This window comes from Cottoperca gobio, chromosome 21 (assembly GCF_900634415.1).
Source record: "Cottoperca gobio chromosome 21, fCotGob3.1, whole genome shotgun sequence".
Lineage (NCBI taxonomy): Eukaryota > Metazoa > Chordata > Actinopteri > Perciformes > Bovichtidae > Cottoperca > Cottoperca gobio.
The window spans coordinates 21,456,148-21,468,529 of record NC_041375.1 but is presented as its reverse complement, the minus strand read 5'-3'; the positions used below and the strand labels follow the sequence as shown (position 1 = coordinate 21,468,529).

Below are 12,382 nucleotides of genomic sequence, written 5' to 3'. Positions count from 1 at the left end.
ATCTGACAGTGGGTGTGTTGTGTAAATTCAGATTCCTTATCCTGTCATCAGCTTCCTACAAAGCACTCGGAGTCAGATAAAGGTAAACTTTACCGATTTTCAACCAGCTTTTTATCATTTAAATGTGTGTGGTGTGTGCAAATGAACGATGCTGGGCTTCCCTCTGTGTTAGCGGCGGCCGGAGCTCTCTGCTCAACGATGTAAAGCTGACAATGCTGAAAGTTTCCCTTTAACTGATCCAGATTTTCCTTTTCAAGCAGTGATTTCCAACCTAGGGATCAAAGGTCCCCTCCAAGGGCTCACACGATGAGTCTGAGGGGGATGCAAAATGATTAATGCGACAAAGAAGAAAAGAAAGTTTTGACTAATATGTTCCTCAACAACCTTTTTTCCATGGTTTAGACCAGGGGTGTCAAACATGCGGGACGCATGAGGGTTGTTCATAATGTTTTGTAAAAAGATAGTTCATTAAATTTGAACATTTTCAGAATGTACTCTGAACTTTTTGGTACTAAAACAAAGGGAACATTTTGGAGTTGTCGTTATTTATAGGTTATTATGCTGTGATTTTACTGGTCCGGCCCACTTGAGATCAAATTGTGCTGCATGTGGCCCCTGAACTAAAATGAGTTTGACACCCCTGGTTTAGATGAAGTCTCATTAAACACGAACTGTGACACTAAAATGTCATTTAAAAAATAAAAACATTACAAAAATCTCTTATTTTCGTTGACTAAAGAGTAGACTAAGACTAAGACAATACAAATAAAAACAGCTGACAAAATTAGCAGTTAGAGGAGAATATCGAAACTAGCTTATATTTGTTGTTCTACAGCCGGTAGCCTGTTAGCTTAGCTTGAGGTAACACACTCCACCTATTAACACCTGTAATGATCACAAATCAACACATTATATATTGTTTGTCTAATCCAAACAAAACTAAATGTAAAGTCAACTACACTGTTTTAAGGAAGGATATGCTCGGCACTATTTCTTGGCTGGGAGTAGTTGCCAGGCAACCAGCGGAGACATCAGGAAATCACTGCTCCCGGCACGAGCTAATCTTCTCATCTAACTTTCGGTTTGAAGTAAATCGGCTAATACGTGTATTTCCCAAAACGTCCTTTCTTGTCTTTAACTTCCTGGACTGACCTGGTGGAAGGTTATCACATGTATGATAAGTATCTATTCCTTCCTCTTCTTCTTCACGGCCTGCTGCCAGGAAGGTATCAAATTCAATATCAATATAGTTTACCTTTCCTACCTTCCTTTCCTCCCTTCCTTCCCTTCCTTCTAGGCCATCTAACCACACAATCAGCCCTCGCTGACTCCGCCCCTCAATCTCAGTGGATGTGGATGCGAGAAAAAGGCCAGCAACAGAGTGACAGACTACACAGCCGCTCCGCTCCGCGTAGAAGTGGATATCTTCTCCGTGGACGGAGAGCAGAGGCGAGCCCCACCGAGCAGCATGCTCGCTGTGCAACAAGGCGAACAGGAGCAAAATGGACCTCCGGACAGCAGCTGCAGCATCCAGTGAGGACCGACATAGTTTTTAGGTAAGGCTTTGTTCGCTTTCCGCAGCATTTCCATACAGATTTGCATTTGCTGCTTCAGCGCGCTTTGTGCAGGACACGGAGCAGCATAGGAGGAGGGGAGGGGGGGGGGGGGTGATGTGCATGCACGATGTTTGCTTAAAACGATTACATATTTAGGGATTCTCTTGGATCGAACATGCAGATGAAGCATGTAGTAAACAAATCCTTTGTCTGCGTTACTATTCCCAGATCGCGATGATCATCACATCGCTCATTTAGTCTCCGCGCGGCTCTTCACACTAACAATTGGTTTAATAAAAAATTAGCAGCATTATTGACACATGCAGTTCAATGTGGATCAGCAGCTGATGATGCTCATGTGGATCGTGGCTGTTGAGTGCTTAAAATTGAATAAATAGTGTTTTTGCCCAGTAGCTCACAGTGAAGGCAGGCCTGCACGCTGTTCTTTAACTTGAGGAGAAGATGCAGAGGTTTATTGTTCCCTTCACACTCTGTTGTTTCTGTTAAACAGCTTCATGCACATGGTGTGACAACTACTCCATACAAAACAGGAAACCCAGGCTAAGAAAAGAGCTCCCGGGAAAGACCTGTGAAAGGCATTTTAATAACGTGATGGCACCACACTGTGCCCTTTTCATCCCACTGATTCCTATAATAGTGCGATGATATTTGAGCTTGCATGCATGTGCTACTTTTTTTGTCATGATTAATGCTCTTGTGCTCACAAAGTTAATTTTAGGAGCAGTGTTTTTGCACTTTCTTATCCACTTCTCAACTATAGCAGGCTTTTATTTGGAGCAATGTTTTCGTGTCACAAAGCAAATAATGTCTCCAAATGTCGGACCAAGTGCTTTAAATTAAAGTCATTATGTTCCCTAATTCACATCACACGATTTATAGGAAGTAAAAACATTTAAAAGCAGAAGAAAACATAGAAGTGACGAGGTGTTTTGTTTCTTTTGTGGGGGTTTGGAGTGTGTTGCCCTTTTTTTTGAAGTGCGAGTTATCAGCAACAGGAAAGACGAGGTTTGTCACCCTGAGCTGCTAAGATTTATCTCAATGTCACCGAAACACAGCATCATATCACCTTCAAGAACAGCCGCGCCGGTTGAGAGTAGACGAAAACTCATTACAATAAGAACACGCACACATTCGCACTTCACTGTAGTCCACTGGAATCAAAGGCACCAGTCTGTCTTTTGAAATGCCTTCAGCAAAAACAGCATGGAGAAGAAAACACAAGCCTCTCTCCAGGTTATAGTGACATTGCGTCAGAAAATTGTCATTTTGTTTGTGTGTGCAGCTGCTCAATAATTATGTGCACTCTGCTTTGCAAAGCTTTTGACATGATGTGACGAGGACAGCATTTAGTCCACAGTGTTTTTAACCACCAGCTGAAAGGACACGTATTATATAAAACTGAAGCTAAATTATTTATCTTTTCTTTGCCAGGACATTCTCTTTCATAGTGAGTGAACTATAGATGTTGCTACCCACCCTTACGATGCATTATGAATGTTCTAATGGACACCTGATAAACGCACGTACACACCACCAATGTGAGCGTTTTGCAGAACATCTGCATTATTGCTTTTACAAAAAAACTATGCACAACACACTTGCTAGCACCTACTTGTCTCTGCAGCTGGATGTTTATTGTCTCAAACAAGGCGGCCTCCCTCTGCGTGTGCAGACAGAGTACGTGTGTGTGTGTGTGAGCTGCTTTCTTTGTATGCACTAGCAATATTATATCTACTTTTATCCTACAATGGCAAACCACCACATGGCAGACCTGCAGCCTTGTCTTTCACACATGGCTCCTATTTTGTCATGTTTTTTTCCATCAATTTTGAACAATGTCTAAGACTTACTCGCGTTTCTGTTCGGCTGGCTGTGGTCTTCAAGCTCTCAAAATGTGTCATTTATTTTGACTTACAAAGTGTTCGTCAGGCAAATCCGCATGAACACCAAACGGGCGTTTGCATACAGATAAAGAGTCACGTGACTGACGGTAACACTCATATTTCCTGAAGAAATATGCACATAAATTACACATATTGTACAAAACAAAGGACTGTAGGCCATACAGCCCCACTGAGATGTGTGTTCATGGTAGGGCTGCACGATGTGAGGAACATTTACGATAACGTTGTTGAAAATCGCGATAACGATAATACTTGCGATACAACAAATTGCTTGTGGACTTAATAAATACTTATTAAAGTAAATTATTTCCTGAACACAAAAGGCACCAATAAAAAATAAATAAAAAAAGAACGATAGTTACATTTTAAAGTGCAGTTTTCTACTTGTACTCTTTCAACTAACTAAGAATATCCCTGTGATGTGTTTATCGCAAAAGTTGACGATAAAAGAACGATATATTCTGCAGCCTTAGTTCATGTTTAATTCTCAGTCCATCCATTCCTGACACCATTTCTGTTCCTTTATTGTAAAATTGATGCACATGGCGGTGCAGCTGCAGCCGGAGGAGGAGGAGGAGGAGGAGGAGGAGGATAAATTAAAGCAATGATAAGTGTACAATAAGATGTTGTTCATCGTTAACCATCAGTGGCTTAGAAATGACTTCTGGAGGCTGATCTGTATTACACCACACAATGGCAGTGAGGAAGTGGCTGCTGTTCTAAAAATACCAATTGATGAAATGCATAATGCTGTCAGTGATGACCCAGTAACGGAGGTAACTAGTACGTCAGAGATTGACCGCTCTCGTTGGCATCGCACTACAGGAAGTCTGAACGGGGAAGTAATGTATGTGTGAGACAGAGTTTAAAAATAACCCCAGTGAGGTGTAACTATTTAATTCGATACTGAACAAAGCAAAAAACATTATGAAGTATGTGCAAATATTTTCTGATGATGTGTTGGTGTTTAGCGGTTGGCTGTGTGACTTGCGGGGGGAAATTGTAAAATAGATTCCAGGACAGAAAAGAGTTTTGCTACAAGGACACATTTCATTACTGTCCGCACTAGACTGGAAAAGGACGCAGACTTTCTGTCTCTGAAGGACACGTGTGCAACGGATCATCTCGGCAGCAGCAGAGTGAAACGTCTTTTTAACATGACGCCAGTGATTTAACCGCACGATGAAGAGAATTATAAGATCATAAGAATGAGGTTGGTGGAGGTTTCAAATGTCTTTTTATATCAAATCAATGATGGAAGACGTGGGGGTTAAATATGTTTGATCTGGCCACCTGGGGGCAGTGGATAAAAGTTTTAAACATTATTGACATCACCTTAAGTTGACATGTGAGCAGTTGTTTACACATGAGCAACATTCATTCATTACTTTCTGTTCACCTGATGAATGTAATTGCACAATATTCAATATTCTCTCACTTTTTATGCTCTGTTTTTGGTCTCTACCAACTCCTGAGAGAGATCTCTGTCTCTGTAGACGCTTTACATGTATACAAATGAGGATTTCTTCATCTTACTGGATCTATAAAGACTCCATTGCGCAGAATCCCACAGCTGCTCATGAAACCTTGTCGGTCGACACTGTAGCTTCTTTTTTTAGTTACTCTTAAAATCCTCCATATTTTTAAGTGTCAGTCAAAGCTAGAGTTTCATTTTAAACTGTCCCAGGCTGTGTGTGTATATGTGAAGATAAAGTACACAGGAGTAGAAGGATTGCATGGGCAGGGCACTCTGGGAAGGTGGAGGTGTAATTTCAGATGCGCGCTAACCGACCAGAGCAGCAGTTATCTGAGCTCAGCCTTCAGAAGCAGGAGTGCTGGAGTCATCAGGACCAGCTGTGCCCCTCACTCCTCTGTGTGTGTGTTTGTGTGTGAGCGCTCCGAGCACAGGGCTCTCCATGGGACGTCCAGGGTTATTAGCCGTCTTCACAGGATTGTAAACTTCCTGCGAGGAGTTGTTCAGGCACATGTTTCTGTGCGTTTGATGTCTGGTGCTCTGCTCCTTATGTTGAGTCTTCTTTAGCGGCGACATGGGACAGTTTGAGCAGCTTATTGTGGGGTTGCTTTCATAGTTGCACTATAATTCTTTGATAGGCTGCTAATCTCAGTCTGTGTTTAGAAGTATGTGTCCCGAGTTCAAGCAGATTATAGAGAGGTTAAACTGCCTGGAAATGGCTGTAGAGCTGTAGATTAGTGGGGTTGTTCTCTGGGCAGTCAAACATGATTTTCTTTACAAATACAAGCGTGTGTGTGTGTGTGTGTGTGTGTGTGTGTGTGTGTGTGTGTGTGTGTGTGTGTGTGTGTGTGTGTGTGTGTGTGTGTGTGTGTGTGTGTGTGTGTGTGTGTGTGTGTGTGTGTGTGTGTGTGTGTGTGTGTGTGTGTGTGTGTGTGTGTGTGTGTGTGTGTGTGTGTGTGTGTGTGTGTGTGTGTGTGTGTGTGTGTGTGTGTGTGTGTGCGCTTCCGTGCTTCCTGCAACTCCCTAAGGCTCATTTCCCGAGCATGGATGAGCAGGCATTGGCAATTTAAATAGCTGTAATGATTAGTCGATCGGCAGAAAGAACATCTAATAAAGTCATTTTCATATCATATTAAACTGAATATCTTTGGGTTTTGGACTGACGAAACATTTAAAGATATCACTTTGGACTTTGAGGAACCGGGATGGACATTGTTCACTATTTAGTGACAATTTATACACGATTAATCGAAAATAATCAGTAGAAACATAATCATTAGTTGCATCCCTAAATTTAAACTCAAATAAAAACTCAATATTCCTAAGTCGGACACAGTCGGAGTGCGGCTCAGTGTAAGTGTGAGAGGGTGACTAATCGTACAATCTGATGGTACAAGCATTGTTATTTCTATTCAGCCTCCACAAGAAGGGGAACCGACAGTGAAATGAGCTTTTAAGTGGACTTTCGCTACTTTCTCACATCAAACGCTCGCTCGCTTGCTGCGGGCGTCGGAGCTCCCGGCTGTATTTATAGACCATAATGTGAGGTGCAGAGCTGCATTTTCTTCACAGGACCTTGCTGCTGGCAGGCTGCATTGGAGAGGTCTCTGTGCACCGTGAAAGCCTGTCATTAAGAACCGTGTGATTTATCAGAATAGGATGTGCTTGGAAGGTCAGGATGGTTCAACTTTTCCCCGCTCCGCGTTTTCGTCAGATGTCCTTTCTTCTGAAAGTGGAGGTTACTCTATGACTGTGCCTTGTGAAGTGCGTTAAGTACAGGCTTGTTAGATTCAAACCTTTAAAGTCTGCCTGCTGTTAGGTATTGAACAGCCAGTCTGATGACTGATGACTTTCTCTTGTCTGTTACTCACTCGGACTGAGTCAGAGGCTTGTTTTCTCTCAAGGGCCACGTCGCTAGTGCTGGTTTTAAATGAAACGCGTCCTCTCCTCTGGTAATTACAAGGTGCATGAACACTTCACATGGTTCTCCGATAGAAAGAGGGGCTAATTGGTAGTGCAGAGACCTTGTCCAGGTGTGTGTGTGTGTTAATGTGTCCAGGTGTCAGCTCTGCATTATGTGTGTTTGTACTGCAGAATAAAGCCTCATTATTTACACATGGATGAAGCATGTTGACCCCGTCGTATCTTCTCCTGCATCATGGTGGATTAGGCGTGAATTTTCTAAAGCAGATTGTGTGTGTGTGTGTGTGTGTGTGTGTGTGTGTGTGTGTGTGTGTGTGTGTGTGTGTGTGTGTGTGTGTGTGTGTGTGTCTTCTGCCTTGCCACACCTCTCGGACAATATTTTGTGTAGTCGCTTCTGCAGAGCAAGATTAATGTGTCTAAAAACACCTTTACACAAATAGACATTGTTGCTCTGCTGATATAATCGGTGCTGTGGTTGAAGGAGGGTAGAAGGGGACAGGACAGACCTAATACGCCTCAGGGGGCTCAGTCTTTAATGGAGTTGGTACTTTCTGCTCTGACCTTGCTGGACCTGGTATTACAACAGCATGAAGCCGTCCCTCATGATTCTGCTGCCACCAAGAGAGAAGCAGGATAAAATGTCTCGTTTTCCTTTTGATCTTCTCCTGTTTTTGTGTATGCATCACATGGAGGGAAGCGTATAAAACATATATCTTCTCCTTTTGCCACGGAGGCAGTAAAACACTCTTATTGAGACATGGTTCAGAAAAGCTGTGACAGTTGTAAGGTGAACCTGTGGGATACTCTTGACACGGCCACAAGCCTGACATCAGATACACCTCGCTAAAGGAGTCCTTGCTTCAAGCTGCCATAATCAACATGTTCGTATGAACAATGGGTCAAATTCCTTTGTGTAGTTTTAAAAGATGAGTCCACACAGACTTCTCACCAACTCTGCAGTTCCCCTCGTAGTGGTTTAGTGCCCATTGTTTGGGTTTTGCGGCCCAAAACTTTACTGCTTTGATTCACTCCTGTTACTCTCATCAGCCTAGTTTCTAGAAGGCTGCTGTGAAAATGCTTTGTTAAACCCACTGTACACGACCTGCTCTGCACCAAACTGCAGACGCACACAGTTTGTGACTAGCTGGTGAACATAGTGGAGCATTTAGCAGCATAAGAGCCAGAGGTTTTCCTCGGGAGTTGGTAAAGTCAGAGCTAAAAGTGAGAATATTTAACTTTTGTCAGGTGGACACAAATGAATGATGTTGCTTCATGTCTGCTGAATTGCTTATTTTGTGTGTGCTAAATTGTTAAACATATTAACCTTAAAGACCCTGTCACACAGTGCCGTATGGCAGAAACGTACGCTGGCGCATATGGAAATTGGCATATACAACATATATGAACGTATACAGAGCCTATTGATAGCGTATCACGTACTTATACAGCGTATCGGAGCGAATGACCAACAGATGCATAGCGTATTCCTTCGCCTCAGCGTTCAACAACGTACACCAGCATATTGACGATATTCTATATACACCGGCATAGTTTCCACCTTACGGATGCGTTATGCATCTGTTGGGCATTTGTCGAATACATTGGCCATTCGCTCTGATACGCTTTGTATAAGTACGTGATACGCTATCAATAGGCTCTGTATACATTCATATACGTTGTATATGCTAATTTCCATATGCGCCAGCGTACGTTTCTGCCATACGGAACTGTGTGACAGGGCCTTAAGAGACGATAATACGTGAAACAAAGATACATTTCGGCTGATTTAAAGCTATGGTAATATCAATTCTAACATTTGGAGTTAAGTAAAGAAGTATGTAATCACATGACTTTGTTTTGGAACTATAGACTAAATTCACTATGTTTCTTAAACTCCTAATTGTTTTTAAAATTCAGTATTCATTATCATTTAATCTTCTGATTTATTGTCTTTATCAATCAAATTAACCTTTTGGTCTTTTTTGCCCTTGAGCCCAGTTTGGTATATTAAGCAAACTGCTTCTGTCCGAGCAACAGCACAAAACCCCCAGGTCTTCAGTTTAGTGTCGTAACAATAGAAACGCATATGCACGTTTGCTTTAAATAAAGGACGTCAATGATAACTTCATTATCTAAAGTGTTGCTGATCAATTATTGTGTTAATTGCTTGATCTCTAATTGGTTTATTCTTCATTGGTGGTAAGTTGGATCAGGCTGACAGATGTGTTTGTCAAAGCTCAGTGTGATGATCTACTAATTACCTGACTGGATATTATCTACATCATGTGTGAAAATGCCATCATTTCCCTTTTACCTTTACCATCGTACTGGTGGAGTACGCTCATGTTCACCTGCATTACATTCAAGTCCCTGCAAGTTGATTTGTAGTCAGGCGAAACTAGACATGCCTGACATCGGCATCCTCTTCTTTTTCTCCTTTTAGCCTCCTGACTTACGAGGAGGAGGAACTGGAAGTGAGGTTCTGCTTCAGTGTATTTGTGGCTAAAGTTTGTGCTATACTTTAGGTTTCAAAGCTGGTCTGTACTTAGATGTTTATCTGTATGCGTATGTGCAGCCATGCGATTGCATGCTCTGGTGTATGTGATAGGCAGTTGGATGGCTGGAATGAGCTGTAAGCGCCTGCAGTGTGTGTGCTCAGCTCCACATGCTAGGTGCCAGTGGTGAGGAGCCGGTTGATCTACTGCTGGTAGTAAGTCACATTTCCACACAGACTGGCAGGCAGAGCCACAGTACAGTAACTACACACAGGCACGTTTCCTCACACGGACAGAGATGCAGCAGTGGATGCAATATTAATTCTGTTCTCTGCGTGGGTAAGGCTAAAATGACAGACTTTAAAGCAAACGCACATAGACACATACAGCCAGTGGGGCTGTGTCTGCACTTAACATCTGCATGCACAGCACCACAGTTAAATGTAGGTCACCTAATAAGGCAGATGTGGGGGGGGGGGGGGAGGAAAGAAGGTGAGCAGTGGAAGTGAAGGAAGGAGGAAGCCTTTCATTATGTCATCATGCTGAAGCAGGATTAGGGTTTGGCAGGATATATAGGGAGAGTTTAACCCCTGACGTTTGAGCTTTTGGCTTGAAAGGGAAAAGTAATAATTCTTCCATCCATCAGTGAAAACAAATGTACTGTAAACAAAGATAATGTATATCATCAGCCCTGTCTTCTCCCTCTCATCTCCTCTGGCCTGGAAACTATGCTACAGACACAAACGCATGTGAAACACAGAGCGTTGGATGAAACCAGTCTGTTTCGGCTGCACCTTGGCCAATAATAATAAAACGTATATATTTTTTGATTTTCTCATTTCTGTATGTAGCACTTAAATTGGTTTGGCTTATTTGAAGTTAATGGTTTGGCTTATTTGAAGCTGTTCTACTGCACTTAAAATGGTTTGGCCTATTTGAGGCTAATGTACTTGCAGAGATTCTTGCCGTTCTGAGTTTGTACCCTCAAGGTTGTCTGCACTTATTGTTAATCGCTTTGGACAAAAACGTCAGCGACATGAAAGGACATTAAAATAATTGAAAATAAATAAAACGGTTGTACTTTATTGTTTTGCACAACAAGACTGTACTTCAGCTCTAGAATCGCCCGGTCTTCAGCTGGTCATTTATACACGATTAGGTAGTCATTTAGTCTGCAGGCTATCCTTAACAGCTGCACTTTGGGGTTTTAGGATGTGATGAAGTGCAGCGGACCCTTCGGAGAGCTCGGACGCTGGCGGTATAATTACACAGGGTGAAGTCTGATGTCCCAGTCGGTAATAACCTCATTGCCTCCCGAGGCTAAAGCACGTTGGACCTGTAGCAGGGGGTTCATTAAGTGAGGAGAGGGAGAGAGGCTCGGTTCATTTAGTCCGTGCTTATGCTTCTTCTTTGTAGTTAATTTTCTCCTTTTCAGTTCAAGACTTCAAGCGGCTTCTGATGTCCTGGATTAAGTCCGCCTTTACTCGTGTCTAATTTCTATTCTTGTCTGATCTGCAACCTCACAAATATCCGTCTCTACTTGACATGAGAAAGCAGTGAAATAAAACATTACTCCTTGTGTTGGCCGAGTTCTGTTGGTTCATATTACCACAGCGCAGTAGTGCCTAAAAATGCTACAAGATCAATACCTGTATAAGTGCCTCTGCGTTAATGAAACATTATTTCTAGGATTAAATTGCAGACAGCAATTTCTTTTTTTTATTGGATGCAGCCCAGATGTCTGAGGCATTTAGAATTGTGCCTTCCTCTAATGTGTAAGAAAGGTGTTGATCAGTCACGTTTGCACCGTCTTGCCTTGGGATTCATTCATGTTTTTATACTTATAGTTAAACAGCATCCCTGTAAGTGATGAAAAATTCAAAATTTAATTTTGAACTGGATTATGTAAAAGCACAGCTGTTAGCAACATCGCTGTTAGCAGCTAAACTGTTAGCAACATCGCTGTTAGCAGCTAAACTGTGAGCAACATCGCTGTTAGCAGCTAAACTGTTAGCTCCATCAACTACGGGAAAAAGGAATGCTTCGAAACACAGCGTTTGGTGTTGTTATTATTGCACGTGTCACGTGATTGTGAGATAAACGGTAGAACTACGGCATTCACTTTGCATATTCTATCCACAATGTGTGCTCGCATTGATTTGATTGAGCAACACCTTGCTGGATGACACCCCGTTGGTTGCCAGAGCCCCAAGCGTTGGCGCCATCTTCGTGACGTCACCCGCAGGTTTCTGAAGAGTCGTTGTGAAGCTCAGTGGGCGATGCATCTTGGCAGAGCCGACTGCCGAACTCTCTGTCGATCCATAAATGGTGCGTGTGTAGAGCGGAGGTGGGCCTGTGGGGATTTACTCGCTGTTGGAGTCAGTTTCAAGTGGCCATTCGAGGAACTGCACTTCCGCATGGGCTTCACGTTTCAGCACCAAACGTTGCTCTGACAAACTGGTTCAATTCAAATGAATGAGGGATGCATGCTTCTGCTCCTGCCGGTCTTAACGAATCCTTGGGCTCTTACGATTTCATAGTGTTAACTCAAACACACCACTCCAGTTCAAATTCATAAATAACTCTTGGTCCCAGTAGTGAAGGTGCGTACAACCACCAGCACCCTTTTTCTATTTCAAACTACAGCAGTTTCTAAATGTGTCTCCCTAATGTAAAACCTTACTGGAAAACGTGTTTCTTCTCCCTTTCATACACGGAGCACGTACTATAGTTGTATTTATTTCATGTTCTGTTCACAGTCCTGGGAGACTTGGTCTGAATTTCAGACAAGTTCACAAATGAATTCAGAAATCTGAATGCTTTATGCTTCTGTCTGTTTGTCCACAGATGCTTAGCGTCCTGTTTCCTCTTCTTAACCTCACAGTGATGTATAGTTTGCAGCTACTTGAACTGCCGCAAGGTGAATATTAAAGTAAAACGGCTTTATTTTTTTAGATGTAGAACAACTCCACTGTTGTGGGTTCAATATTTTATGAGGAACAAGCCTTT

The 12,382-nt window shown here is 42.5% G+C and overlaps 1 protein-coding gene across 2 annotated transcripts in view; it reads left to right on the top strand.

The window, feature by feature from the left end:
- Positions 1–1,369: 1,369 nt before the first annotated feature.
- Positions 1,370–12,382, top strand: part of st6gal2a (ST6 beta-galactosamide alpha-2,6-sialyltranferase 2a) — a 40,424-nt gene continuing 29,411 nt past the window's right edge. For both annotated transcript variants that reach the window (XM_029458564.1, XM_029458565.1), the window contains exon 1: positions 1,370–1,556. The gene's annotated coding sequence lies outside the window, so the exon portion shown is untranslated. The remainder of the gene's footprint in view (positions 1,557–12,382) is intronic.